Source organism: Piliocolobus tephrosceles, chromosome 2 (genome assembly GCF_002776525.5).
Source record: "Piliocolobus tephrosceles isolate RC106 chromosome 2, ASM277652v3, whole genome shotgun sequence".
NCBI classification, from domain to species: Eukaryota; Metazoa; Chordata; class Mammalia; order Primates; family Cercopithecidae; genus Piliocolobus; species Piliocolobus tephrosceles.
In genome coordinates this window covers 109,158,056-109,183,699 of record NC_045435.1, presented here as the reverse complement: position 1 = coordinate 109,183,699, position 25,644 = coordinate 109,158,056, and the positions used below count along the sequence as shown (strand labels likewise).

At 38.8% G+C, this 25,644-nt stretch overlaps 1 long non-coding RNA gene across 1 annotated transcript in view; it reads left to right on the top strand.

Annotated features, from left to right (window-relative positions):
- Nucleotides 1-3,819: 3,819 nt before the first annotated feature.
- LOC111521401 overlaps nucleotides 3,820-25,644 on the top strand; it is an 86,375-nt gene continuing 64,550 nt past the window's right edge. The window contains exon 1 of the long non-coding RNA XR_002724939.2: nucleotides 3,820-3,942. This is a non-coding gene — a long non-coding RNA (uncharacterized LOC111521401). The remainder of the gene's footprint in view (nucleotides 3,943-25,644) is intronic.

Sequence of the window (25,644 nt, the reverse complement as noted above, 5' to 3'; positions counted from 1 at the left end):
AAGTTAGAGAGAAAAGTAATTATTAGTACGAAAGAGCAGTGATACAAAAGATAGCTGCTTTCTCAGACAGTGGGGACTTAAATACAATGAAATAACACTTTAAAAGTGTTGAAAGGAGGGGAAAAAACTGTGACTTTAAATTTCATACTCTGATTAAATGCTGTGATAGGCAGAATAATGCCCACCTCCCCTCCCCTCAAAATGTCCACCATAGTCTCGTCCCCAGAACCTGTGAATATGTTACCTTACCTGACAAAGGGGACTTTTGCAGATGTGATTAAGGTTGCAGACTTTGGGATGGGGATATTTATTCTGAATTTTCTTGGTGGGCCAAGTATAATCACATGGGTATTTAAAAGAAGAGAATCTATCCCAGCTGTGGTTAGAGGGAGACGTGACTGTGTAAGAAAGGTCAGAGAGATGTGACATTGCTGGCTTTGAGGATGGCCATGAGCCAAGGAATGCAGGTGGCCTCTAGAAGCTTGAAAAGACAAGGAAATGGATTCTGTCCTAGAGCTCCCAGAAAGAACACAGCTCTGCTGATGCATTGATTTTAGCCCAGTGAGACCCAGGTTGGATTTTTGAACTATACAGTAATAAATTTTTGCTGTTTTGAGGCATTAAATTTGTTGTCATTTGCTATGGCAGCAATGGAAAACTAATATAATATCCTTCAAAAATAAAGGTGAAATTGAACATATTTATGGGGTACAGTTTAATGCTTTGATACGTGTATACGTTGTGTAAAACCAAATCAGGGTATTTAACATGCCCATTACCTCATACATTTATTATTTCCTTATTGTCATTAAAAAATAAAAATAAAATCTAAAGGTGCAATGGAGACATTTTCACATAAGCAGAAGTTGAGAGAATTCAGAATTCATCTTTAGTGGACCTGCATTACAAAACATTTTCACAAAGCAAAAGGTGAGAGAATTTGTCACCAGCAGAATTAAGCTGTAAGAAATACTCAAGGAAGTTCTTCCACTTGAAGAAAATAAAATTAGGACTGTGGAATGGAGTAAATAGCATTGGAAATGATACATATGTCCTTTGTTGCTGTTGTTTCTGCACTAAAGATGGAGCAGCACTCTTTCCAACTCTCTACATCCCCAGTGGATGTTGCAAGTAAGGGCAATAGCATGGACTAAAAATAAAAGCATGGCAAAAGATAACCCATGCCAAAAGTAAACACAGGAAAGTTGGCCTGGCTATATTAATATCAGACAGAGTGGATTATCATGTCATAATAATAATCTTGTCAGACCAAGATTATTACCAGAGGTAAAGAGGATCCTTTCAGAATAATAAAAGGCCCAATTCATCAGTAAGACATAAAACTCTTAAATGTGTAGGCATCTAATAAAAGAACTTCATAATACCTGAAGTAAAAACCTGACATAACTTTAGGAAAATACATATAAATCTAGAATTTCAGTTAGATGTTCTAGACATCTTCTCTCAGTAATTTTGTCTGCTCATTGACAGAATGAGCAGAACAAAAATTCAGGAAGACTATATATACTCAAGATCTGAACATCATCAACTGCCTGAATCTAATCACTACTGACAGAACACTGTACCTGATAATTGCAGAGCGCACGTTTCTTCCAGTACTCATGGACTATTCACCTAGATAATATTCCAGACCTTAATAGGAATCTCAATCAATTTGAAAAGACTAAAATCTTACAGAGTATGTTCCCTGACCACAGTGTAACTGAATTAGGAATCAGTAACAAAATGATAGCAAGCAAACGTTCATATATTTGGAAATTAAACAGCACACTTCCAAATAACCTACGGATCAAAGAAGTACTCACAAGAGAAGTCAGAAAATATTTTGAACTAAATGATAATAAAATCACAAAATATCAATATTTGTGAGATGTAGCTAAAGCGATTCTTAGAGGAAAATTTGTAGAATAAAAGGCTAACAAAGGAAGAAAAATAGTCACTTTCTGGTGCTCAATAAATTATTAGTTTTTAATCATTATTAACAGTATCACTTACATAGCAAACTTAGTTTAGACAAATTTACAAAGCATGTGTGTCAGGGTAATGTTACCTATGGCATTCATTATCAACAATCACCTCTTAAATTTGGCAAGGAATTTCATTAGCATAGATTCCATTTCCTTGTGAAGGAGAAGAGCAAAGAATTTGCAATTTAAAGACCTGATTCCATCTTCTTCCTCTGCCATTTACTACTCTTCTGACTTTATCTCTCTTTGTGGCAATTTTCTCAACTAAAGTGGAAAAAATGATGTCTGCCTAATGTATGTCACAAAGTTGCTCTAGAAAATAGAATGCCATATGAAAATGGATCTTAGTGCCATAAACAGTTAAGGCAATTATCTTACTCATGAAGGGAGCTAGAGAGTATTCCTGCTTCTTTTATGTGTTGCTTGTTTCACTGACACTATCATTCTTTCTGATTTTTGTATGTGGCCTTGAACTCAAAAAAGGTTTACATTAAAGATCTTCTATGGAAATCATTGCAAAATTAGACCAGAAGAGAAACCAATGGGCAACTATGGCATTACAAGCTTAAACCACTTTCACAGCCTGTGACACCTGTTGGGTCACGTTCATGCTCCTAGGTGTAACATTCAGGGTCTCTATCACCTGGTTTCTCTCTGTTCTTCAGCCTCATTTTAACTTACTTAACTTGAAAACTTTTAGACTGTTTCATGCCTTTGAATATTTAATCATGCAGTACCCACTGCCTTGAATGTTTTGCAAACTTTTTTTTTTTTTAACCTGAAAAGCCTACTATGATTCTTTCTAGTTCTAGTTCTAGGCATCATCTTCTGCAGGAAGCCTTTCCTTAATCTCCTTAGGAGTTAAGCGCCCCTTCCTTCTACCCCCACAGAATCCTGCACAAAATACTGTCTTATAATCCCTGACATTGTGTTGTATTTTCTGTGTAGGAGTCTGTCTCATCGCCCAGACTCTTGAGTTCCACAAGAGAAGGACATGTTTTATTCATTTTTGTAGATTTAGTACAAAAGAGTACATTATAATAGGGTGCCTAGTGCATGTTAAGAAATCGATAAATATCCATTACTTTCTTTAAAAAACTGAATTGCTTACACTTATAAATCTATTGAAAGGATCATGGCAAGAAGCAAAGCTCTTAAAAGTCGTAAAGAAATTATGAATTTTTTAGGGTTGTTGGAATGTGGTTGCCACTTAACATTCAAACTATTAATAAAATACTAATATGGGTATAAATTGAAAACTCACGTGTATTTTTCTTTAAATAAATTTGGTGCATGGAAATCTGTGATTATGTTGTTAAAATTGAAAATTAGAAAGTGGTTCTTCATTTAATAAGGAAGACTTTATTTATACAAAACAAGCCATAAGATTAAATGGTGAACTGCTTGTGGACATTAAATTGACCAAAAAAGAGGTTTAAATTTCCATTTACCAGGAATATGTAATATACACTGAGTTACATGTATCTGTATCTTAATAAAATGTGTTGGGCACATCTACAAGATTTTCCTTAAACTGTAGAAGAAGCCTAGAGTATAATATTTAAGAAAGATTACATATTATTCCAATTAAAACTTTCAAATTAGGATTGATTGCCAAGACTACTTGAACTTATGTGGGGGAACCGGAGGAGCGTTTTGACGGAGGAGAAGACAAAACAGAAAATGCCAGAGCCCAAAATAAGTTCCCCAGAAAATTTGGGAGTCTTTGCCTTGATTGAATACAGACTGGGAACTTTCCTACTGCTTTGGAATTTGGGCTAACTTCCAAAACTGAGGGCAACTTGTGACAATTGCATTGTACATTCTGAAGAAAGGTATTTAGACATGTTCCCCATAGGATGTGCTAAGGTGTTGGCCAATCATCAAATATTGTCACTCCAAAGAATGCCTGGGAAGAAAACTGCAGGAAAAGAGAGCACTGTGGCACGGGAGGGTAAGCTGTTATGTGACTTCATCTTGATCCAAGGGAGGAATTTGAGGGAAAACCCTCTGGAGCAAAGGTGGTGAGGACAGAGAGTTTCACTAGCAGGGAATACTGCCGTCTTACAGAGTTCGAGAAATTTCCTCAGAGAGTTTGAAGGGTGCCCTCTAGAGCAGGACTTTGCAAACTTTCTGTGATAAAGGACCAACCTGTTTTAATTTCCAATCCATCATGGACAGGTTTATAGATTTACTAGAACTGAATTTTTAGAAAAATGAAACGGACACAATGTTCAGAGGTTACATACTCTGTATTGTAACATCAAATTGCTATAAAAATTTCTGAACAGTACTCTGAATTCCTGCACTTATTTTGTCATGAACTGGTAACAGACTCTTAAGAATCAACATGAGTGCTCAGACCTCAGATTAAGTACCTCTACCCTACATCACCTAGAGATCTGGTTAAAATGACAATTCTGGCGCTACTGCCAGTCTAAGCTCTGTATAACTAAGAGGCTCCTGGGCAATGCCAGTGCTCTGGTTGGGGGCACTCTTTGTTTCCAAGGCTCTAGAGAAGTGCAGGCCAATAGAAATATGACGTGAGCCACACATGTAATTTATTTTTTAGTAGCCTATTTAAAAAACAGTGAAAGGAAATGGGTGATTAATTTTACTAATACATTTTATTTAAGCCAGTATATCCAAAATACTATCATGTGGTTGATATAAAAATTAGTGATGAGACATCTTGCTGTGTGTGGTGTGTGTGTGTGTGTGTTTGTTTTGTTTTGTTTTGTTTTATACTGAGGCGGTGAGATCTCAATTTGGACTAGCACATTTCAAGTGTTCAATGGGCACATGTGGTTAACAGTTTCAGTGTTTGGCCAGGCAGCGCTTGAGTGCAGGCAGCACAGGGCCTGGTGCCTGACTCTGCAGGAGAAATCACAGGTATGAGGTGGCTGAAGATGCACAGCATGACAGAGTGAGGCCAAAAGGCAGCAGTGCTTGAAGTTTCAGAACATGATGGAGAAGGATGTGTTCATTTCCCTGCAGGGCAGGTAGCACTATGCAAGTTAGTGCAAGTTATTTGAAAGGGCCTCACACCATTTCACACCAAGAGGGGTGCTTGCTGGAATGAAGGAATCCCAAGTACCTTCAGGTACGGGAGTCAAGGGTCTTACAAAAGATTAACGAGAGAGTGTTTTGCAAGCATCAGGAAATATTAAACGTATGAGTCCCTGAAAGGGTCTCCAAAGAATTAACAGAGGTACTTCATGCAAAAGGCTTCTTGGAACATCTGTCCTACACAGGGTATTTGACAACGAAGAACGACACAAATGCACTTGAGCTGGGGAGGAAAAACATTGATTTCAAGAAGAAATGGAAGTTTTGGTGTCTTATTGGGTTAGAGTTTTTTGGTTCCTGAAAATATACTTTCAAGTTCTATAGTACTTGAAAGTAAGCAAAAAGTTGTGGATCTGCCCAAGAGGTCATTAAGGGGAGAAGAAAACTCTGACAGTAGGTTTGAGAAAGGTCGTGGAGACAGACTGAATTTTTTTGTCCAATTTGATTTATTAAATTGACCATCATCTGTGTGAGCTCATGTTGCAAAAATGACAACATAGATTGTTTAAATGCTTTGTCGTTCACATCTCTACTCGTCAGCCTGACACTGACAACATTGCCAGGCATATGAAGCAACCCCTCCAAGAGACATTTCAGATATTAATGTTTTGGTATTGTTAAGTCATATTGTTTTTATTTCTATAAATTTATCTTGTCCCCCATGTTAATGGCAGAAAGTTTCAAGTTAAAATCATGGGTAAACACATTTGCTTAGGACTCTCTCTTCTTCTGAAAGGCCTAAGCCAGGAAGGTGGACACAATTGAAGAAGCCAAGAGAAATTGGTTAGCCTGCTTCTGGCTGCAAAGAATAGAATCTCAGATGCCAAATATCTAAAATGACAATAAAACTTCTCCCATAGCTAAGACTCATGTAGGGTGAATCTCAGGGTTGGTTGATACTGTGACTCAATGACATTTAGGTTTTTACACAAAATTTTTCTTCACGCTGCTATCTTTTGAGCTAGTTTCCTCTTTAGATTGGTAGCAAGAAGGCTATGCCAGATCTAAACAGTGTACTTATGGGCAATAATACCCAGGAGAAGAAGAAAGAGTTACTTCTCAGGCTTCTCTCTCTCTCTCTTTTTTTTTTTGAGAAGGAATCTTGCTCTGTCAGGCTGGAGTACAGTGGCACAATCTCGGCTCACTGCAACCTCCGCCTACTGGGTTCAAGCAATTCTCCTGCCTCAGTCCCCCAAGTAGCTGGGACTACAAGTACATGCTGCCACATCCGGCTAATTTTTTGTGTTTTCGTAGAGACGGGGTTTCACCATATTGGCCACCCTGATCTTGAATTCCTGACCCCAAGAGATCCTCCCACCTTGACCTTCCAAAGTGCTGGGATTACAGGCGTGAGCCACTGCGCCTGGCTACTTCTCTCTTTTTCTCAAATTTTTCTGACAGCCTCTCCCCATGTCTCATTGTCCACAGTTAGATTGCATGTCCATTCCTGAATTAACTACTGGCAAGGGAAATATAGACCAACGAGTAAATCTATATTCCAATGAGGCTACCCCTGGAGTTGAGGTTCATGACTATGAGAAGGAAAGATGGATATCTGGACAAAATTAGGTTCTATTAAAAAAAGAAAGAAGAGGCAATGAACGTCAGGTAAGCATCAATAATGTTCAACAAATATCCTATGTAGGTTTCTAATCCAAGTAAAAACATGCTTCCAATGGATAGAGATGTACCACATACTCTATGACAAATGTCTAATCCAAGCCAGGTAGTCCATGTGAACACAAACCTATTACTGAAACTGCTTCCTGGATAATATCACATTAAATTAAAATTTGGATCATGAAAAGGCTTTTGCAATGACACAGTATTTCAGTGGAAGGACTTTGCCAAAAAAAAAAAAAAGGTCTCCTGGATACTCAACTGAGTTAATCTTGCATTGGATGTCCACATTTAGTGTTAGTTGTGTCAGAATTTTGGTTCAGAGTAGGACGTAAAAAGAAAAAAATCTTCCTATAAATGTGATTGTTTTTCTGCCTTTGTTATAAAAGAAAAATCATGAATGTTTCAAGATGTAATATCTTTTTAAGCAGTTAAGTCAGATTACTGTAGCTAGACCCTGAGACAAAGTCTTTATTAAAACTTAAAACAATTTTAGAAGATTATTCAAACTTGTGGGTTTTTAAACGTATTTTTCCAGCATTAATTTGTTTCTATTTTTCTTGGAGTCATAGTGTATGGTTCTTGCTTTTCCAGTATACTACCCGAGCATAATAGTATGGTTAGAAGTTTCATTCTAACAGATCTATTATTCTACGTAGTGATAGCAATGGTTAATGCCAGACTAGTCTCCACACAAATAGTACTTGAGGAAAATTTTCTCTTCTTTCATTGGTAGTTTATATTAATATTCCTCACCTTGAATGCCAAATTTAGAAAAAAAGAGAACCCTCAGAAGAAAGACACTATTTTCTCCCTTTTCATAGGATACATATTTTGCTCCATAGTTTTTCTTGGTCAAATGGTTTTCTTTTAAGTTCTCTTCTCCATCTTTCTTTCTTGTTTACTCCAGGAATGCAAACTTGACCTCGACTTTAAGGTCAAAGCATTTTCAGACTGTGCAGTCAGCAGAGAATTGAAAAAAAAAAAAATCAATGTGAAACATATTAGAGAAGAATAAGGGGAAGAGTGATGCAGACGTGCTGGGAAGTCATGTAGGAATTGGAAACAGCAAAGATTCTACGGAAAGTAAGAATGTCCTGCACTGAGATGTTTATGATTCCTTTTGTTTTTACTTCCCTTTTCTTACATAGGGGGAGGTGAAAATTATGGTAATTTGAGATCTGGACCACTTTCAAAGCATTTTCAGGGGATGAAAATGACTTTTGACCTGTAAAAATGAGACGTTTCATTTTTTCTTTCCTGAAACCCTTTTTTCTTTTCCTGTTTTGTTGATGGTAGGGGAGATGACTATATTCCGTACCTGTTATGCACACAAACTTAGAAGGGTTTATTGCAGCTCCATGACTGAAAATAGCAATGAAAATTGTGAGAACTTTTATGTCAGCGTTGGAAATAAACTTCATTTTAAATGAGAACACCTTTGATTTTATAAAGAGACTTATCTAATGTAAAAGCTGGAAAGTTAAAAGGAATCCTAGTGGAAATGTTGATTCTAAAATTCTAGTATCTAGCCACAGACCTTGAAAAGAAGAAGGAAAGCTAGAAAGATGAAAGAAAGAAAGAAGAGGCCAGGCGCAGTGGCTCATGCCTGTAATCCCAGCACTTTGGGAGACCGAAGTGGGCGTATCACGAGGTCCATAGATTGAGAATCGAGACCTTCCTGGCTAACACGGTGAAACCCCGTCTCTACTAAAAATCCAAAAAAAAAAAAAAAAAAAAAAAAAAAAAATTAGCTGGGCGTGGTTGTGGACGCCTATAGTCCCAGCTACTTGGGAGGCTGAGGCAGGAGAATGGTGTGAACCCCTGAGGCAGAGCTTGCAGTGAGCCGAGATTGTGCCACTGCACTCCAGCCTGGGTGACAGAGCAAGACTCGGTCTCAAGAAAAAAAAAAAAAAAAGAAGAAAAGATCAATTGTTATTTATGTCAAGGATTATCATCTCTTTCCTTATTTATCACTGGAATCGAGAACAAACTAGGTATAGAAAAAAATCCCATTACTTTGTGAAGCTTAATATTTACTGTAACTTACTGATCTAGAGAATGATCAGAGAAAATTTTAATTTTTATATATGTATACATATTCTGTATGTATATGTAAATGTGAAAAGACAAACAGGTTCTTAATCATCTTTCCATATGGCTGATTTAAAGTAATTATAAAGCCAAAACACTATACTGAGTTATCTGGAAAATATGAAATGTTCTCTCAAAAACAGATTAATATTAACTATACGGCAAATTTTCTAAAAATCTAACCAATCTTAACATTTGCACTGGGGATAGAGAGAACTGTCTTATTACAGATTTCTAGACATATATAGTACAGATGATTATGCTTAGAATAAAGGATTTGTTAGGTAACATTCTTTCACTGTTTGTTACTTTTGCACTGACCTCACATACTTAAATTTTATGACAGCACAACAAGAATGTGGTGAGAACAGAGCTTGGCGTAAGCTCATTGATAACCATGAGTGTGAATTACTGGCAGAAATAGGTATTGATGATTTAGTCCATATCACAGTGGAAAGGGAGGAAAATTGAAAAGCTTTTTTTCCCCTTCTTTAGAAACATTTGAAATCATTCCTTGGAAAAGGAAAATCTATATTGGGGCTGAGTAGGGGAAGGCACAGGTTGAGTCATTACTTTGATCAGTACAGTAAGTTCAAAGATTGTTTCTACTATAACATCTCATCTGAAATTTGACAGATTCCCTTAAAGGGCCAAAAAAAAAAAAAAAAAAAAAAAAGATAGTGATTTCTAAGCTGAATCAAACATGTGCACTTTACTTCATGGAAAATCAGTAGGGAAACAAGAAAGATGCTCTCTGCTAACATTGATTTTTCTTGTATTTATTTTTTCAGTCAGAACACTCCAGGCAAAAATTCACTTGGCTTCAACTAATTTGCAAATGCCATCATTCACTGCTGTTTTGCTACCCATTTCTCAAATCTCAATTAAATGTGATGACAGTTTACTTGCCAGAAACACACAGAAAGGTTCTTTTCCAACCAGAGGTCTTCACTCATTTCCTGTTTGTGGACTTGGCAAGTGGGGTCAAAACATCCATTACTGAGGCTGAGTCTTAATTTAGAAGGTTATCACCAGAGTCAGCAAAATAATTATAAAAATACTTCCCAAATGCAAACTGCAACAGACATGCACAGTAACAGCTGAGAACAATATATACATCATAAAGCCTGTATACAATGGAATTTTAAAAGAGTGAATGTTTGGTTTCTGCTTGTTGAAAGCTTGTATAATCTTCTGGGGCACCCCTAGGATGGACTCCAAATTGTCTTCTCTCTGTAACTATTTTTTACATTAAAATCAAAAATAACAACAAAAATTATTCTACAAGTCTTGATGTTCTGGCTCACACACCAAATTCCCTATAAAACTAAAAGTGAACGGTGAGGTGAGACAAAATTTTGGCTTAAAGAAACACCAGTTGAGAAAGGAAAGAAAGTACTGTTCACTTTTCCCTTATTTCTTCCACGTAAATAAATTTTCTTATACTATTTATATAGTATTACTTTAAATGTATGGGATCTTTAGAAATCATAGAATGTTAAAAATATCAATATGTGTAAATGGGTACTCACTTCACATAATAGGTACTCAATAAATATTACCTACAAAAGATAAAAACAAACCATAAGACATCTTTGTAGAGATCATTTGGTCAACTCTCCTTCTTTCTTTTTTTTTTTTTCTTTTTGAGACGGAATTTCACTCTTGTTGCCCAGGCTGGAGTGCAATGGCATAATCTCGGCTCACTGCAATCTCCGCCTCCCGGGTTCAAGTGATTCTCCTGCCTCAGCCTCTTGAGTAGCTGGGATTACAGGCATACGCCACCATGCCCGGTTAATTTTGTATTTTTAGTAGAGATGGGGTTTCTCCATGTTGGTGAGGCTGGTCTCAATATCCCAACCTCAGGTGATCGGCCCCCCTCGGTCTCCCTAAGTGCTGAGATTATATGTGTGAGTCACCGCACCCGACCAACCCTCCTTCTCTTTATAGCTGAAGAACTGAGGGCTAAGTGGTTGAAAGACTTGCACAGCTCCTACACTGGCCTGCTGAAAGCCAGGGCTGCAATGCACTTCTTCTTACAGATTCAGAGACTCCTCTACCTCATCACTGTTACAGAACCTCTTTGGGCCTCAGTTCATCATTTGATAACAAGAGTAACTCTACCTGCCCAGGGGTTATTCATTAAAGGCAATAGAGGTTGCAAGAATTTCTTTAAAATTTTAATTTACAGTATAGCACCTTGCAGGTAGCAGGCACTCCATAAATCTCTGAGGAATGGAATTTGCTGAAGAACAGAGGCAAAGACTGGCTCTGATTCATTCCCCAAAGCTCATGGTGCTTGTCCAAACTGTTTAATCAGGCTTATGCAACCAACTCTTCTGACCTTTATTACAGGGTGGGTGCAGTCACATGCGTGGTGGGAGGAGGAGCAGGTGGCCTTGGCCTGATCAGGGAGCACTGGAATGGGGACAACGTTTTCTACTGTTCAGAAACTAAAAGGACTCTGCTTGACCCCAGTGTAAGCCTTTCACTACAGTAGTTGGGAGCCAAGCTTTCTCTTCCAACCTATCTGTCCTGGCGATCTTCATTTTCTCTGCTTTTTTCCTAAGACAGAAATATCAGCTAGAAGGCATTTCCCTCACTGGAGGGGACAGGAAAAAATGTCAAAAGCCCACTTAATACTGAAAAGTCTTACACTTCTAAGTCCTTGTTACTGCTGGCTGGAGAATGGGTTGCTGCATTGTTTTGTTTTGTTTTGTTTTGTTTTTGTTTTTTTCCAGAAAAGCTGCCACGGCTTTTCTTTATTCAATAAGTACATGACTGCATTTGGTTAATTGTGTTTACTCATTCGGGTGAAATGAGATTTTAAAAAGAAAATGACTCAGGGAGTGTTTTTAAAGAGCACAGAGTGAGGAGAGGAGGTGGGGAGAGCTGTTGCCAGTCCTGTCCTGTTCTCTTCCTTTTGTCATCCTTCCCCCTCTGTATCTCTCTCCATCTTTTCCTGCAAGGAATCACTATGCTCCTGGCAGGACATCCCTGGCACCTGTCAGGGGAGAGAAGGAGGAGGAGAAATAGGAGAAGGAGAAGAGAAGAAAAAACAAAAGAGAAGAAACGAACATCACAATTCATGTTGGAGAGTGATCTGTGCTGGGAGGAGTTCATCTCTGTACTTCCCCGTTGGAATGACAGTCTTGAATTTACCCCTACTAGCACCCCATGAGCTATAGGATCGAGGTCGGATCTCTTGGCCTCTCTGAGCCTCAGTTTCCTCAGCTATTAGATGAGGGTAATACCTGTACTGTTTTTGCCAGGGTGGTTGTAAGAAAGAAATGAGAAGCTTATGAAACCATAAAGCATGATGCCAGTAAAAAATATATAGTGATTTATATCTTAAAAAGATTTATTAAACCTGGCATGGTGGCTCACACCTGTAATCCCAGCACTTTGGGAGGCCGAGGCAGGGAGATCATGAGGTCAGGAGATCAAGACCATCCTGGCTAACATGGTGAAACCCTATCTCTACTAAAAATACAAAAAAATTAGCCAGGCGTGGGGCACGGGCCTGTAGTCCCAGCTGCTCAGTAGGCTGAGGCAGGAGAATTGCTTGAACCTGGGAGATGGAGTTTGCAGTGAGCCAAGATTGTGCCATTGCACTCCAGCCTGGGCGATAGAGTGAGACTCCATCTCAAAAAAAAAAATTATTAATGTTTATTATTTGTTTTAGAGACAGAGTCTTGCTCTGTTGCCCAGGCTGGAGTGCAGTACAATCATAACTCACAGCAACCTCAAACTCCTGGGCTCCAGCAATCTTCCTGCTTCAGCTTCCTGAGGAGCTGGGACTATAGGCACGTGCCACCACACCGAGCTTTTTTTTTTTTTTTTGGTAGAGATGGGGGCTCACTATGTTGTCCAGGCTGGTCTTGAGCTCCTGGCCTCAACTGATCCCTCTACCTTTACTCTCAAAGCACTGGGATTATAGGCATGAGCCACCATACCTGGCCTAAAAATATACAGTAATTTTTTTCTATTTTCTCTTACAGAATAATTTATAAACTGAATGTGTTTAGGTTTCCCCAGCATATGGGCTCAGGTGATTTCACATTTAGAGTTAAGCCTGAATTTTGCAGTGGATAAACGAACATTTTGTCGGCTGTAAGCTCAGCTCATTCACACAGGCATGTCAATCCCTGCAAAGTTCATCCTTGATGTTTCCGTGGGCCCCAAGTGGTAACTTTATGTGCCTTCACAGATCCAGTGGAGGGCTCTCCTCACCAGTGCCCTTGCTGCTTCCCCAGCCTCCACCCTGCTGGAGAGCAAATCTGACCTCACAGCTTGGCTTCAAAGCGCTTAGTGCTCATGGCTCACAAGCTGGCAGTCCTTTGGGAAGTGAGAAGGAAGGCCTTCCTGGCTGTGTGGCCACACCGGGTTAAGTGGACCCCTCGGTGGTGCTGGGGAGCACGGTGTAGCTCATGCATACAGCACTCATGGGGCAGAGGTATCAAGGCAGCACCAGGACCAGCTGGTGTTCCTGACCCCTCTTCCTCCTCCTGCTCAGCCTTATGGTTGAGGCTGGCTTGTCAGGCCTATCTCCTTCCTCTCTAGAACACTTTCTCACACTTTCTCTCAGAGATTCAGCCAAATTCTCCTGGCACCTTGGCTGCTTTCTCTCCATGCCATTCCCAGTCCCCTATTTATTTCTGCATAGATCTAATCCTCAAATGGGAATATATCTTGCAATTTTTTAGAAGATTCCTCATCTACCATGTAAATCACCAGATGAACAGAAACACCATACTGGACAGCAGTTTCTTCTAAAGCCAAAGCCAGATATTTCTGGATTTCCATTCCAGGCTGTTTGGGACTCTCTCCCCTCACCTCATTCACACTTTTTATAGTGAAACCTGTGAATAGCATCACAATTGGCCCTTTACAGTCAAACAGAAGAACGGAAATCTTTTAAATAATCTCCCAGATGAATATATTATGTCTTTTATTTTTCCAATACCTCTTATACCTGGGAGTCACTATATATTTAAGGTGATGGAGATTTAAAATAGGGAATATGAGAAAGCTTAATATCCTTTTATGTCACTGAAGAAATAACAAAAGTTAAATCTCTAGCTAATGAATTATGAAGTAGCTGGTTCCTTATGAAATAGGATTCATAGGATTTAAAATAAATTTTTGTGGTTGGCAGAACTTTTACTTTTATGTGTCTCCTGGCATATGACTTCAGCAAGACACAAACCCTTCTTTCCATTTTTCTTAAAACTCTAAGTAGTTCATTCACTTTATCATATCTGTATTGTTCAACATTAGCCCTATATAAGATGGTAAACAGAGTCTTTATCCATTAGAAACTTAAAGTCTACAGCCATAGAGTAATTTATGAAACCAGTCACTCATCCAGCATATATTTATTGAGTGTTTATTATGTGCTAGATGTTGGAGTGACAAACAAATGAACAAGGTGTAGATCTGGCCTTCAAGGGTAGCTGGTGATTTTCCACAAAACCCTCTATTATTGTATCTTAACATCCGGGAGTCAGCCAGGAGTTACACTGATCATAAATCGATAACCTCATTTCAAAGCTCAAACACAGAGATGGCAAATAAAGCCCTGGGCAGTACTGACTGGAGCAACAGATGACTCATAATAGCAGGAGGCAATGAATAATTTTGCCACTGAGAGTGAAAGAAAATTCCTCCTTTGCACAATGCCTTTCACTTAAATAGCACTTGGATTTCTTAAAATCCACAAAGTTTATATTAAAGCATCATCCATGAATGCTTTGGCTAGGAGGGGTAAGTGCTGGGAAATGTCATCTTAAGAAGAACAGTGGGATTTGTGGGGGCAATTGTCTTTTACTTGCAACGGCATAACTGATTATCTGTTCACCATTTACCTCTTATTACTTGCAGTCGTTCTTGAACAATGCTGAAAGCTAAGATTTCAATGTTGAGGACCAGGAAGAGACAGCATAGTTGAGGCAGTGTAGCAAAGTGTTTAGGAGCACAACTCTGGAGCCAGCCAGCCTTGGTTTCAATACTTGTTCTGTCATGTACTTGTGGTATGATCTTGGGAAAGTTACCAAATGCCTGAGTTCCTCAGTTTACTTCTCTCTAATATGGGATGATAATGACAGTGTCATCTCTTACAGTTGTTGTTAGGATTCAATGGTGATAAGTTCTTAGTATGATGCTGGCCCATAGTAAGTGCTGTACGTGTTGCTCATATTATTGTATATCCCAGTTCTTAAAATACAAAGGTTGTCCTGAAGACAATTATTCATCTTCTCATTCTTTTTTCCCCACTGGCCTCTAGCTAAGTTGGAAGTGTGTAGTAATAAGGCCAGATGACTAAATGGAAAGCAAAATTTATCTTTTAAGTATGAGCAAAATTACGAACAATCTATAGAGTGATTAAAGTTGTGATTCAGTAATAACAATGTAAATAAATTTATCAATAGCAAACGTAAAAATAATTTTAATCAAGAATTAGTTTTAATCAAGAAAATTTCAGATTTTATTTTATTATTCATTTATATTTTATATCTATGAATCTGTTTGTTTATGTTCGTGAGGACCTGTTTGGTTTGAAGGTAATTTAAGGCAGCTTACAAAGATGCATATTATATATAGTAAAATGATATTAAATTTAAATTAATAGGAAAAGTTAGATAAATGGAAAACAAAGGTAGAAAAGAAGGAGATGGTGTTTTGAATGTGAAATTGTATCTTGAATCCCCCACGCTTGCTACAAGTGGTAATGAGAGTGGTAATATAATTCACGAAGATGATCGTGTAAAACAAACTGGTCGCTTAGGCAGAGGACATTCATTATTGACATGGTGATAAGAGTAATTTCTGCCATATTGCTCAGTTTTAGTATTCACCAGAATATTAAGCATTAAATTTGAATATTAAACCAGACTTGGAATGTAGTCTTTAATAAATTCATGCTGTAACTGTTTATTGAAACAGTTTCTGACCCACAGAAATGATTATGTTAGGTGCTACAGAGAAGAAAGACATGTCTCAAACTACTCCTGCTCTCAAATAATATGCATTAAAGAAAGAATATAAGTAATACATTAATAAACTACATTCATCAGGCGGCTGAAGCCAGAGAATCACTTGAGGCTAGCAGTTCAAGACCAGCCTGGGCAATATAGTGAGACCCTCTCTCTAACAACAGCAACAACAGAAATTAGCTGGGCATGGTGGTGCACAGCTGCAGTCCTAGTTTCCCGGGAGGCTGAGGCAGGAGGACTGCTTGAGTTCAGGAGTTTGAGGCTTCAGTGGCCTATGATCTGTCACTCCAGCCTGGGTGGCAGAGAGAGACACTATCTTTAAAAAAATAAATACAGGCCAGGCACAGCGGCTCGTGCCTGTAATCAACACTTTGGGAGGCTGAGGTGGGTGGATCACTTGTGGTCAGGAGTTTGAGACCATCCTGGCCAACATGGTGAAACTCTGTCTCTTCTAAACATACCAAATTTAGCTGGGCATGGTGGCATCCGCCTGTAATCCCAGCTACTTGGGAGGCTGAGGCAGGAGAATGGCTTGAACATGGGAGGTGGAGGTTGCAGTGAGCCAAGATCATGCCACTTCACTCCAGCCTGGGTGACACTGAGTGAGACTCTGTCTTAAAACAAACAAACAAACAAAAAAACAGACAAACAAAGTTCAAAGTAGATAGTAATGTTGAGAGGTACACGAGTGGTGTTAAAAGAAGCTATTTGTATCTTAGCACAATCTGTGGACCACCCCACAAGAAGATATCGTAACAAGTAAAACCTTCATACTTTCTAATACATTAACTCTTTTAATTTCTTAATGGTGGCTTTTAAATACTTAATGATTCTGTAATGTGGATTTCAAAAGCCAGACAGTGCAGTATCCATGCATAGCCACCCAGGACTACTAAAGGTCACAGTGGAGAAGACTTGTCATAAATATTATAATCCTATGGATAATTCTATCCTTTAACTCTGTATGCAATTTAGATCATAATATTGCAAAGTGGATGCCAAGCCTCATATTAGTCCTTCATCTCAAGTTGTCAAAAATTGATTTCACCAAGTTCAGAGAGAGAGAAAGCAAAGCAAAAATGGACTGTTTTCCTAAAGGGTATGTGCATATTATCTATACATTCATTCAACATTATTAAACATTTAGTATATCATGGGGATGGTACCGGGCATGGAATTATAACAAAAGTAAATTTTTTAAATTTTCCTCAAGGAAAATAATTTATTGTTTAGGTGGAGAGACAGATTTATAAACAAATAGTTATGACAATGAGAGAAGTACCAATAGACATTTGTAAGAAGGGAAAAGGCAAGCTCTGCCTAGCAGGATAGAGAAAAGGCCACATTGAACTGGCGTTTGAATTTCCTTTTGAAAGATGTGCATTTTGCCAAGTGGAGATTGTACAATAGCAATGATATTCATCCTGGTTAGGAAATATTCTTGGAGCACCTCCCAGCCTATCATTCTAATATTTTCTGAGTACCTACCAAGGATTCGGTGTGGGATTAGTGATGGGGTAATTATAAAGAAATAGAAGTCTTGCTACTCATCTTCAGAATGTTTACTGATAAGGAGTAGTAAATTTCCCCGCACTTTCAACAGTGATTAAGAGGTCATGACTGTCAGTCCTAACTAGTGTGTCACATCATAAATTCTGTAGATTAGAGAGCACGATCATGCAATTCACAGACACCATGGCAAGCCTCACAACTGGGGTAAGGCCTAGTCTGTTCCTTGAAAACTGGGATGAGGTTTGGATATGGGAGAGCGAATGAATGAACAGTCAAGCCACAAACCTGTATTGAGGGCCTACCATGTGTCAGGCTCGTGAATAAAGAAGCAGCATGGGAGTGGGGAGAAAACTTGGATTGAGGATACGTGGATTTGTGGAAAAACCTGGCTGGACCAGTGAGTTTGAGGTGAGGAATGGTGGGAAATAAATATAGAGTGAAACGAGTTTGGGCAAGAAAACTGCAGCTAGATTGAAAGGTGCTCTGAAGGACAGCCAGTGGCTTTTGGGTTTGGCATTTATGAAAATGGGGAGTCACCAAAGGTTTTTGAGTATAGGAGAGACTGCTGAAAGAAGTACACAAATAAAAGTAACCTTCTTTATGGGATGTTACATCGGAACAGCTGGAAAGGCTTGTAGAGGTCCCTTCACTCACTAGCCCATCTGAATACCCTTCAGATGGCCGTCATTTGACTGAAAAGGCAATGCAGGCTCACAGAGGTGATAGCAATTGCTTAAGACAAAGAGAGTAATCTTGTCTCCATTTCAGGCTCCTTCTTTCTATCTTAACAGTGCGTGTGTTTCAGGCTGGGTGGATGGACAGTAAAGGGAGCAGGAACATCCTCGTCCAGGACTAGCCAGGCTGAATGAGAGGGCAAACAGGAAGCAGCATTGACCCAGATTATGTTACAGCCATAGAATGAACATATTAGAACTCAAAGAAGACCTAAATGCCATCCAGCCTCACCTATTGCTTTGCAGAGAGGGACAGTTGAGGACCCAGAGGGAAAGTTACTCACACAGCATAGCGATCTAATGGTCTGACTTTAAGTCCAGCTATTTTCCCTCTGTCAAGCTCCCTTCCTCCTTCAGATTCTATGGTTGTGTTGATGGGCTCTATTTTCTGTTCCCAGCTAGTTACTTGTTCATGCACCACACCCCTTGGGTCCTCTGTTAAAGACGGACTTAGTTATTTAGATACCTGTGCTGCTGATGTATTTACCACATCTATTCTGTTCTTAGGTTGCATGTTGTATGCGTGTGTGTGTGTGTGTGTGTGTGTGTGATGTGCTACGAAAAGAAAGCTAAGGGAGGCATACGGAAGATTGCACCAGAATGAGGTTGTACCTTTATCCAAAAGAGCCATAGTTTCCTTCATTCTTCCTCCTCCCCAGAAGGAGACCAGTTCTTATAGCTACAGAGAAGGGTAGGGAATGACAGTAGGAGAGAGGCATTGCTAGAGTCAGAGGCACAGGTGGCATGAGAAGTGCAAACCAGTCAGAAACGACAAGACCCTTCACACTCTTACCCTCAGCCCTGTGCTCTGGAATCCTCTGTCTGATCCTGATCATGATTGTGTAAGGGTAAGAGGTTGGGAGGAAGGAACCTCAGCAACATCTTCTCTCTTGCCCTTCTGAACTCTGGAAGCCACGTTGTTTTCCAAGAGAGGTGGAGGAGGTCAGGGACTACCTAGTATCTGGTGCTGCTGGAGAAGATGCTTTCCAAATGAACAGTTTAGAAGAGTGATGAAGGTACTAAAGAAATTTAGCCACAAAAGTACTTGCAATTAGTGTTAAAAGGCAGTTGGAAACAGATACTTAGATTTGGTAATTTAAAAAAGTAAATGCACACCTATATGAATAAAGTTCTGAGTAGCCTCCCCCCTGCTCCTAAGAATTTGGCACATTTCTTTAACTGTGGCCTGAATAACGAATGGAGATGTACATTTTAGCCTTCAGGGATCAAATGAGTCTTTAAAGGAACAACAGACCTCTACATAACTGAGGGAAGATCAATATAAAATTATTTCTGAGTGTAAATCATAAAATGTAGTTAAAAAATTAAATTACCTTATTGGAACTGTGGTTGTTCTAGCAAATATTTTTTTCACAGTATGAAATTCCAGAATGCACACTTAAGGCCATTTGGCTATTTACATGCTAGTGTACATTTATTATTAATATGCACATTGAAATATTTGTTCTCATTTAAGGTATATGTATATGTTTATAATAGAGTGAATATCCCTGAACTCCATTCACATAACCGTACAGTATTTTTTCATTCATTTAAACTGGGTTAAGATTTATCTATATAGTTTACATTTTATATTTGGGGAAAGCTAAGTAGCAGAAATATTATAACATAGACAATGGTATTAACATATTCAGATCTACAACTCAGTCCTCACTGCTTTACACATGTAATTAGGTTGTTTCCATGGTAATGATCTAATTATGGGCTTCTCCTTGGCCTTGTGTAATCACATTTGCTGCATTTTGGCAGAAATGTTTTCCTTATTTTGTTGAACTGCAACACTTGACAAGATGTTCTCTCTTAAGATGAATAATGATTTTTCTTGGGAGACAAAAACAAAAAACGAAATAACACCATCAAAGGTGATTTGAGAGGGATTATAGGTATTTGAAAAATCATGCCAGTAATAAAATATCTATCACCTTTGAAAGCATGCTCTATTTTTATCTTTGTGTGTGTTATTACTGATGGAAATCATAGGAGGTTCTCGTTTTAAAAAACCATGTGTGCTATTTAAATATATGATTTTCATGGGGCCTAGAGGCTTGAAGGAAAAGAAATGTTAGGCCAGAGAAGAAAAAGCTCCTGAGAGCTTTGTAGAAAGAGAACTGGAGACTGTATTCAGTGAAAATATTATATTGCAATTGACAAAGCTATTCATGAAAATGTATTTGATTATGGTTGCCATGGCAGTAGGAAACACCTGAAAAAAATCAATTAAGACTTATCTTGGCAGGGATGCAAATGCAATCCTTTATGCACATGCAGAAGAAGACAGGAGATGTAAATACTTGCAGAAAGACAGCTTTATCATCATGTGGTCCTCTCAGAAAAACCCTGGAATATGAGAAAAATAAAAGTTTAGCTCTTTTATCTGCATAAAATAACACTGTGCTATAAAGCATTTTTTTATAGGAAATTCATCCTTACAGTGGAAAGGATGCATATAGTGGGTGGTGCAGGCTTGTTGTTTTAGGGTTAGCAAGGTTTATGGGCTCCAATGTCACAGTGCCCAAGGTCCAGATACCTGGTGTTCAGGGGCTAGGAATTCAAAGCTTTCTTCTTTAACTATTATGGAGACAGTTCCAAATCCAAAATGAGTGGACCAGATCTCTAAGAGCCCAGAATGTTGAAACTGCTTTCTGAGTATCATTTTGTGGGAATAGGGTGGGTGAGTGTAGTTTTTGCTAACCTAATTTATAAAACGGCATAGATATAGCTTGATGCTTGGGAATAATAATGATAATGACCTGATTTTCAATTTGTAGCAAACCAACCCCTACGAAATATTATACGGCTTTGTTTTAGACTTACATAGCGTTATTTTCCCAGAGGGAAAATGATATTCATGGGATATTTAGTAATTGTTTATAGGCAATTAACAAGAAATTTTTAATTTAATATATTTATTTCTTGAAAAAATATTTATTTAATACTTACCATGTGTCAGGCATGGTACAAAGGCCTGGGAATACAGCAATGAATCAGAAAGACATGATTGCTGCTCTCAAGTTTTTTTTTTATCATTTTGAAGAGAAAGTGGCAAAAACAAACAAATAAAGAAACAAACAAACAAGACCAATTTCATTTCTGCCCTAAGCAGTGTTAAGTAGGGAAATATAGGGTCCAAGCAGAGCAAAGAGGAGGGTGGTATCTGACAGGGTGAAATTCATCTAGCAGAGGGAACAGGGACCAAACACAACGTGGAACATGGACCCAACATCACAGATCAACACCAAACAGGACAGTGTGATGGGAGCCTGTGGAGTATAAGTGGGAACGATGAGTGGTGAGACAGGCAGGCAAGCAAGATCACAGAACTGAAGTGCTGGTAAACTACATTGACAAGCTTGGCCCCTCAGCACAACCAGAACCCATTCAAAGGTGTCAAGCAAAGGAGCAACACAGCCTGATTTGCAATAACTGCTGCTGTTAGCTTTAGTGGTTTTGAAGCAGTGATTTTGGAAAAATCAATCCAATGATTTTCATTCTGAAGTATTTTGGCTGCTAACTGGGACCTTCATTGTGTGGTCTAAGGTGAGTTACTTTACCTCTCTAGCATCCCGTGTTTTCCTCTACATGGGCCCTTTTCCCTGTTTCTCTATGATGCGATTTCTCAGTTGTGTTTGTTTTTTGTTGACAGACAGACTTGCTTACAGTGTGACTACACATGCACCCAGGAGTGAATAATCTTTGATTACTTGGAGTTCTGTCCTATCCACCAGCTGGCTGATCTAAAACCTTTTAAACTCCTTTGCTCTCATCATGAGGTCTTGCCTCCCAGAAGGATTAAACCAGGAGGGCAACCGCGCCTGTCATGGAGAAGGATGTGGGTTTGCCTGAGTCACTGTGTGTGAGAGTGAATGATGGTTTTAGGAAGTAGCCATAAAGCACTGGGGGCATGGCTGTGAATGGCTTTCATATTCTCTGCTCTGCTTTTGATTACACCAAGGACAGCTTTTTATTGAGTAGCTTATAGCATGTGGCTGTGTTTTAAGTACTTGAATAACATAGTCAAAATAAACCAGCTTACTCTGTTTGGTGGGCAAGTCTAACAAACATGTAAAGAACATAAGTGTACTTCTTGTAAGTCACAAATACATCTAGAAGTTAAAAAGAAGATCAGAATGTTAGTTGGTCTTAGAATAAACTTTCCCTTAAGGGTTTGCTTTAGAATGTGGGCGTGAAATTCAGTTTTCTCATGAACAATTTTACGTTATTGTTAATAATGAGCAGTTTGTTCATTATTAGCATCAACAATGTGATGTAAATAACATTGTCTGTTTGATGCTGGTGTATAGGTGATATTGGTGTACTGAAGAAAGGTAACCATGCCTTTATTCAGTGTTGCTATGTATCTAACATAAATTAGGTATTTGGCATAATTGGATGAAAAAACTGTCATCCAGAAGTTCATTCTATAATGCACAGTTAATTATTGCCTTGTATAATAAGTACAGTATAAAATATACTTAATGGAACACAGGTAACAGCATTTAGCCTAGCTTTGTAGGTTAGAGTAAGAGGTAGTTAGTGTTGGGATTGTTATCTGTTTCTCCAGTATTCTTAATCATTCAAGGCTAATTCCAGTCTAACTATGCCATATAAAAATCCCAAAGTAACCATGAGAATTTAGACATTGAGGGAAAATGAAATACTTAAAAGAATCCCTTGAATCTAGTCTTGTTGAGTTCCTTTCTGTAAAAATGAAGAGAATGTTTTGACTGGTCACTTAGTCATTCCTTCACTCAACATGTTCAAGCCTCTATGTTCCAGGCACTATTCCTGGGCCTGTGGTTACAGAGATAAACAAGACTGACAAGGTCTTGGCTGCCATGGAGCCTGACTTCTAGGGGATCCCATGACTTAAGAACTCTACCTCCTCTCTTACATGAAAAGACAATCTTGTATTAAAATCAGACCTCTGTTAGATCTTGGGACAGCAAAAGTACATTAGTGGAAGAAATGGAATCTGAGTAAATTTTGTAGTTTAGTAAATTGTATTGTAGCAATGTTGATTTCTTAGCTTTGATAATAGTATGATGGTTCTGCAAAATGTCGACATTAAGGGAAGCTAGGAGAAGGCTCTAAGAAAATTCTCTGTACTATTTTGCAACTCTTCTATATGTCTAACATTGTCTCAAAAAAGAAAAAAAATATCCTGACACTAAACAAATTAAAAATCTTGGGCCTTGATTATTTTACTTATGTGTTTACAATGTACAATATCAGATCCTGTTAGGAAGTCTAACAAAAAATAACCCTGTGGGCAGCAGTGTACGTGAGTGCCAAGAAATGTTGGCTGAACTAGATTATTCACTGAAGAGTAATAAAAATATTCCCCTCTTCCATAATTAATTTTGCAAGATTCTACATGTCTCGATTGACACCAAAACAAAAAGTGCCCCAATAGCACTATTGTACACAACTTTGTTACCTAAGAGACTGAAATGTAGCTCAAGTGTCCAGCTTGTTTCTTTGATGTGCATTAGGTGAGGTCTACATATCCGCAGAAGTCATATAAATCAGCCACTTACAAGGCTTACCAATTCTTGCTCCATACCACAAAGACTGTGTGTCAAAGAGAATGGTTGTAAATTAAAGCTGACACACAGCGGCTGTGACTGTAGCCAGTGTCAAATCCCAGTTTGTTTTCTTGTCTTTCAGATAAGCTCAGTGAATTGATCAATAAATCCAGATAATTACTACTATTAGAAATGTGAAACGTGTTTTCTTCTTTCTTGGCCTGTGTAATTTCCTCTGGGGTATCATGGCTGCTGGTCCAGTCTCACTGGGGTACATATTTCATCCAATCCAGTGACTACCCCCTAAGGCACTGTGGCTCAGTCCAACACCCTTTCCCTTGAGTTCACCTTCTTGCCCATCAAATGCCTCTTGCACTGGTCTGGGGCCTTGGCCATAGCAGCCTGTTTTCACAGCAGAGCATGGTCTCAGGCCTTGGATTGCTCTAAGAGCAATCAGTGGCTGAAATCCTCACATTTTAACATCATTATGTATATTTTGTCTTGGATCAAATTGATTAATGAATGATAGATTACCCCAAATCTCACTCTGGTGTGGAGCTTTCCATCTGTCTTATTTTTTTCAGTGAGCATCTTTCCAAATTTCAGCCTCTTCTCCACCCACCTCCCACCACCACCCTCTGCCTCCTCTCCATTTTCCTCTTCTTACCTTTCTACTGTATCTTTTTCCTTATTCTTTTTTGTTCTTCACCAAATATCTTCAGAGAACCTCACTGTGCCTGGAGCAGAGTTAGGTCCTGGGGACACAAAGATGAATGGGATGCACTCTCTGCTTATCAGGTGTGTACCTCTTGGCTGTCACCCTCTCTTGGCCGTGCTCTGCCTGTCCCTGCCTGATGGGGGTGGGCCTGGCCATTGCCTGGGCTCCTCCTTGGCATCTTCTCCTCTCTCTCCACACACCGTGAACCTCCGTTTACGCCAGACGGTCTCTAAGGTAACACACTGATGAGGAATAACTGTCAAACAGCATGAAGATATTTAATGATGGCTTAAAAAGAGCCTGGGAATAAAGTCGTATGAGAAATTGGTTACATATTTAATTTAGGAAAGATTGTTACAGTATCAGGGGAGGAAAGGAAGAAAATATATTGCTCCCCATAAAAATGCAGTAAAAGATAAAGCACAAACAGCCCCTCTGTTATGTTGAAATATTGTCATTCTGTGATTAAACGGAGGCAAGGTGGTTTCTGTTCAGCACTTGTGCCAGGGAGGCGTCGGGGAGGGATAAAGGCATCCAGGATACAAGTTTGAATTTCTAGAGCTCTGAGAAAATTAAAATGCAAACAAAGAATAGTAAGAGGCTCTTCAGAGGAGGAGTCCAGTACTTGGTGAGCCAGATGGGCCATGAAATGAACTTAAATTTCAGGCCATTTGACACCTCTTAATTTTCCTCAGCTTGACAGCACTAATAGGAAACAAGGTCATATCGTTTTTTTTCAAAGTATAAAAACTTATATTATGTCTTTTCTACCCCAAGAATCTAAGAAAAGAACCATCTTGCAAATGAGTCAGCCTGGAGTATCCAGATAGCTCAGTCAATTTTTGGCTCTGTGCTTTAGCACATTTCCTTAATGGGGTGGATTGCACTTGTGTGCAAGGCATCAAAAAGTGACAGGCATTTCCTCGTCCATCACTCATTTGAGCTACTGAACCTGGAATCAATAAATATTCCATTACTGCATTATTTAGGGCCAACTACAAACAATTTCTATCATTAAATCTTTGCCTTTTAGTTGTTCCTCATTAGCAAGGAGTCAATTTCAGATCCCAGGCTAGGTCATGCCCAGAATTAAAGAAGAACAATGTGTGAGAATGTTTATTCATATGCATATTTATATTTTATATTAAAATAGATGCATGATAAAATTATTTCTGCATCTAATATTTTCATAGTGTTTCAGTTCCAAAAGTCACCCTGAACTTCAGTTCAGGTACGATGGTGGCTTGGGAAAAGTACTGGACAGCACTTAGACGAGTTTGGGTGTTTACATCTCCAAATCTCCAGTAACCAGCTGTGTGCTTTCAAGTGAATCATTTGCCCCAGTTTCTTCATCTGTAAAATGAGTGG